Below are 6000 nucleotides of genomic sequence, written 5' to 3' on the forward strand. Positions count from 1 at the left end.
CAGATATTGAATAGGGGCACGTTGATCATTTTGAGACACACATATTATCTATATTATAAACGAGCTTTTGCCCGCGGCTTCGCTCGCGTTAAGAAATATTATTATATACAAATTTTTATCCCCTATTTGAACCCCTTGGGGTTGGAATTTATCAAATTCCTTTCTTAGCGGATGCCTACGTCATAACCAATGGTCGGCGTAGGTAGTGCCATTTAGGGTGAATGACCTCAATTGTATATGTTAACATGGACATACCTCCGGGATCGCGGGATAAAATCCCGCGTTCCGAATTATCGCGAATAATCAAGTATTTACTTTACAATTAATGAAAAAAAACGAGTTTTGAGTCATAATTTCGCCGGATAAAAAAGGCCTAAATAAATGAGTCACTAAACGTTTTTCTACGTCTAATATTTCTTCAGCCATGTTTTGCTTAGTTGCCAGTATGAAAAAAAAAGATTACGCGTCAAAATCGATATCTATTATTTATTAACTAAACATAACTCTTTCTTTTTAATTATAATCCATATTTATTTAATACCGCAGGAGCAAGACGTGTGCGGGGTGCGGGGTGGCCCGCACCCCGCACACAGCAAGCAGACACTTGCGAGTAGCGCATGGCTTGTTGTTCTGTGTGTAGCATTTTTTTTGCGCGTGAGTCCAAAATATCCCATCCACACATAACAGACGAAAAGAACAAAAAATGTTATATTTATTTGGATATAAGTAGTATATCGTAAAGCACTTTCAGGCTTGCCTGTGTTGCCTGCGAATGATCGCTCGGTTGTTTGCGTCGAATGTTTAACGGTGCCACTAAGCGAATTCATTATTGTTTATTGTTGTTTAAATATATTTTAATAGAAAGTCAATATTTGATAAACATTAAATGGATTTTTATAATTAAACAATCAAATTATTTGCAGGTAACACAGGCAAGCCTGAAAGTGATCTACGATATACTACTTATATCCAAATAAATATAATCACATTTCTGTTATTTTTTTACTTATTTGTTAATATCATATAAAACTTATAATTATGATAAATAAATAAAAAACTAACAAATTATTTCTTTATTTACGTTTGTCACAATATTTGTTGTTTAAATATCGAATTCTGAATGTATTTCCGATTATATATTATTTCAATGCGAATCCCAAAATCGCGGGATTGAGAGGCATGTCCACGTTATGCCGCGATTAACGAATCCCGCGGGATGGCACTACCTACGCCGACCACTGGTCATAACATCTACCTGCATGCCAAATTTCAGTCTGATCCGTCCAGTGGTTTGGGCTGTGCGTTGATAGATCACCCAGTCAGTCACCTTTGAGTTTTATAAGAATATAAGAAAGATATATAAGAAAACACCCGAAAAAAACTAGATTAAACTCAAATTTCATAATGAACTATAGCCACAGTATAGCAATATGACATACTAATATTGCTATATTGTGCTATAGTTAGGAACACTCGTGTAAATGTTAGCTTTCAAACAAAAAAAACTAGATCAAAATCGATCCACCTGTTTGGATGCTACGATGCCACGGACAGATACACACAAACAGACAGAGAAACAGATAGAGACACATCTATCTGAGACACGTCAAACTTATAACACCGAGGGGTGTGTGTGTTTTTGTGGGGGGGCTAATAACTTATAACCCCCTTCTTTTTTGTCGGGGGTTAAAAATTGAATAACTCAGCGAAAGAATAAATTGAATAATCTAAGGAATTATGTGGTCGAAATTTGCCTCTATTGACTACGACAAAAGGTCGTCCGCTTGTGAAATGTTGCTTTTAACGGTTACTATTATTGGAGTTTTTTGAGGGCTTTTAGATTGATTTATTTTCGGCAATAGAAAAGTTATGAGCATTCAATATGATGTAGGAGTGAAAAAAGGTCTGAAAGAAATTAAATTCTTTTTTTTGCTAAGCAATATTTATATTAATATTTTATACGTGGGAAAGCCATGCTCGTCATGGGCCGCCATGGGCCGGCTCGACCGGAGAAATACAACGTTCTCACAGAAAACCGGCGTGAAACAGCGCTTACGCTGTGTTTCGCCGAGTGAGTGAGTTTACCGGAGGCCCAATCCCCTACCCTATTCCCTTCCCTACCCTTCCCTATTCCCTTCCCTTCCCATCCCTACCCTCCGCTATTACCCTATTCCCTCTTAAAAGGCCGGCAACGCACCTGTAGCTCTTCTGATGCTGCGAGTGTCCATGGGCGACGGAAGTTGGTTTCCATCAGGTGACCCGTTTTCTCGTTTGCCCCCTTATTTCATTAAAAAAAATCTCTATAAAATTTCATCACAATCGGGTTCAAATGAACATGAGTTAAACCATGAGGAGTAATAGACTAATCCTCCTTTATGTCTTATTTGAAAATAATACCAAGCCTATTTTTTCGAACAATCGTATAATATGGTATCAGATTAAGGTGATGTCTTGATAATTTGGCTGCAGCGATATCGATTTTTCTCAACAATGACTAAAGCTAAGAAATTAAAGTTCATTGTCAGTATTCATCATGTCTTTATCTTTGAATTACCCATAGCATAATACGATTGGTCAACTTTTATAACACAGAAGAATTAATCAAAAAGACCTCTATAAAAACAGGGATTCTAATTTTGCCAACAGAGGAGAGTGATTTAAGCTTCCAAAATTTGTGCTATCAGAGAAGTTGATTCCTATGCAAATCGGGGACCTACGTAGTACGTAGTTTGGTTGCGTTACGTCAAACCCAGCTGACAGATCACAATTAACATTGAATTGACATATTCGACCAAATAACGTTGGTATGTCAATTGCATAGGAATCAACTTCCTCAATGGTACATAGATTCGTTCAAGAAAACAATATAATTTGTCCACAGCTAATATGAAGATAGATGACGCCCGCAACTCCGTTGCGCCAAAAATCGTTTATCGCGCCGAAACCGTTCATTTTCCCGGGATAAAAAGTATCCTATGTCCTTTCCCGGGACTCAAAGTATCTCCATGCCAAATTTCATCAAAATCGGTTCAGCGGTTTGGGCGTGAAGAGGTAACAGACAGACAGACAGACAGACACACTTTCGCATTTATAATATTAGTATGGATGGATATATTTATGGTTTGTAAATTACGCGACAAAAACCATTTTGTCGCTTGCGCCCTTTCCTTTTCTTGCTTTCTATGTTCCATATTCCATTTATTGTTTTCTATGAGAGGCCGGGCTGGCCTCTCATAGAAAACATGCGATCTAAAACATAATATCCAAACCGATTTTTTACTTTAACGCGGCGTCACCTTTATATACCTACTTATCGAGTTTTTCCTGAACGGCAGTTTACATAGAATATTACAAATAATATTTCTTCTTTTTCATAGTACATGAGTAGTTTTAGAAGTAGATTTCGTTCTGCAACTTTTAGGATGCGGAAACAATGAGAGGGAATAAAAGTTTCGGGTACTCCCCGAGCTTCGGCGACAAACAAAAAGATTAAACGACTTCTATTGCATAACAAAGTTGAGAAATTTAAAGATATTTTTTTTTGTAAAAAAAGGAAAAATGAGCATTTACATAGCTTGATGGAAAGCGATTTCAATTCCTCGCAAAATCCTCAACATAACGAAAAAGTCGCAAATTCGTTGCCGTCTTTTATTTGGAACTTATATATATTAAATCATATATTTTGCCTACTACAGTACCGTGGTACAATAATACAAACAGTTAATTCGTATTAGTAGGTTGGATTCTGTATAATCTAAAAATAACTTTATGTAATGAATTAAATTAATATAATAATACTAGATATTCCACACACCCTGAATCAGACATTTATAAAGTTTATTTTTAATAATCAGCATCGTTTTGTGCTACGTGATCATTACTAATATTATTAGAGATATTAATATCTCTTAATTACAGTGTAATATTAAGACCCAGTTTCATCAAGCAATGTTAAATAAATAACGGCTTGTTATCAGTTAACGGCCTGTTAGAGCTATCGAGCGTTCCACCATACGCTAATGTCATGTCAAATCGCCTAACACGGTGTTAAATTTTAATTCCTGCTGGGGAGGTCCGTTAAATATATAACAGGCCGTTATAATAGTCAAAACAATAACTTTTTAAAGACAATATCCAATATCAATAAAATAATCTGTTTTGACTTTTGAGTGTTGCCGCCATGTTTCGCCACATCCTTAGATATTATTTATTATTTTTCATGTTATGCATAATTATTTATTTTCATTTTGTCAAAAATTCAGCCCTCGGATTTTCCTTGACATTGCAAATACACTGACTTGTATCAAAATTACCAAGGCGAAATAAGTAAACAAAAGTTTGTATCATGATTCATGTTTTCAGCTTTGACAGATCATAATTATTAACCTGGTAAATTAGGAAGAACTATTATAGCGTAACAAATGTATGCGATCAGTGATATTTTAATTTGGTCGCATTATCTACTATTATACTACTATGGAAGAAAGTGACACATTGCAGCAAACATGTCATATTAATCTTGTACATTGCAATTTCATCGCCTTATAACAAGAATGAACGAATTGATAGTTGTTCACTCGTTGTTCACTTAACATTGCGGCTGCGTTCCAGAAGACGTTAATTTTGACCAAAACGCTCAAAACGTCCCCTTCTGCCGTTCCATTTGACGACCGCGGTCGTGTTGATCGTGGCTATGACGTCACTCATGACGTCATCATTTTCGCTCAAAACGACCCTCGACGAAGATGGGTCAAAGTGGTCGTTCTAGTTTTTTTTTTAATTTTAACGTAACTATATCGCGAAAGCCATGTTCGGAAAGTTTTGATGAGAGAGTAGAGACAAGAAAAACTTCATATTATTTCATTACTAAAAATATTTTAATTGAAATAGGTATTATAATATTAAATAATATTTAAATAATAAAATATTTTGATTGGAAAAGAAATTGTTTTAAATGAAAGGTCAAGATATGATTTCTTATAAAATATAATAAATACTAATTTTCGTCTCTCCTGAGTCGTACCTGTTGACTTAGCATTACGTGGTACCGTATTGTTACATAAAAACTTTATGTGTCAATAGTCAATATGCAAAGTATGTGGTTTGTTATTGAAATATGATTCAGTGTGAAAACTGAAATATAATAAAAGTTTAACTATGTATATTAAAATATGTTTACTTATGTAAAAAAATTTAATACTAAAAACGAAACATATATATTATTATGTATTTTATTTGTAAAATAAAATATGTTACTATAAACAATTACCTACTTTTATTTACGACTTCAAGAAAAGGATCGTAATATCCAAGTTCTGTTCAATGTAAGTATGTATAAAAAAATATTATATTATGTTCTTTTTTTAAACTTTTCTCAAAACGATCCATAATCCGTTCCACTTGGGTTTGTATCACTGACGCTCACAAGCTAGTGGAACGGGAAAAACTACGGTCTTGAGCGTGAGCGTTTTTAACGTCATCTGGAACGCGGGGTGCATTTACTAATCCGCTGTTAAATTTTTACTGTGGGACATAAGTATTTTAACAGTCTGTTTAATTTTCCAAAGTCCGTTAAGTAATGCCTTGTTAGGATTTAACAAACAGAGGTTGGTGAAATTGGGTCTAAAGCTAGTAAGCATTTTGTAAAATAGTTATAATGATTTTGGCATGTAAGGTGCCGGTTGGCAGCGAACGACATGAAGCAACCGCAGAGAACGTGTCGTCGCGACACTACTGGTTTCTATGTATTTCTAAGAAATGCCCTGCAAGCTAGCGACACGAATATAAATATTATGCTTAGTACTCACATGCGGTTTTGCTCGATAGTTTTACCCCAAATCGAGTAATAATTACTCTGTGGACCGCAAAACTGACAGCTCGAAGGCTCGCATCGAGCCGCTCGAAGGCTTGATGGAACCGTATCGAGTCGGATTGATGGAATGAAATATATCGATTTAGAAAACTATCGAGCAATGCTGAATGTGTCGACGAAATTCCGAG

This window comes from Aricia agestis, chromosome 11 (assembly GCF_905147365.1).
Source record: "Aricia agestis chromosome 11, ilAriAges1.1, whole genome shotgun sequence".
NCBI lineage: Eukaryota > Metazoa > Arthropoda > Insecta > Lepidoptera > Lycaenidae > Aricia > Aricia agestis.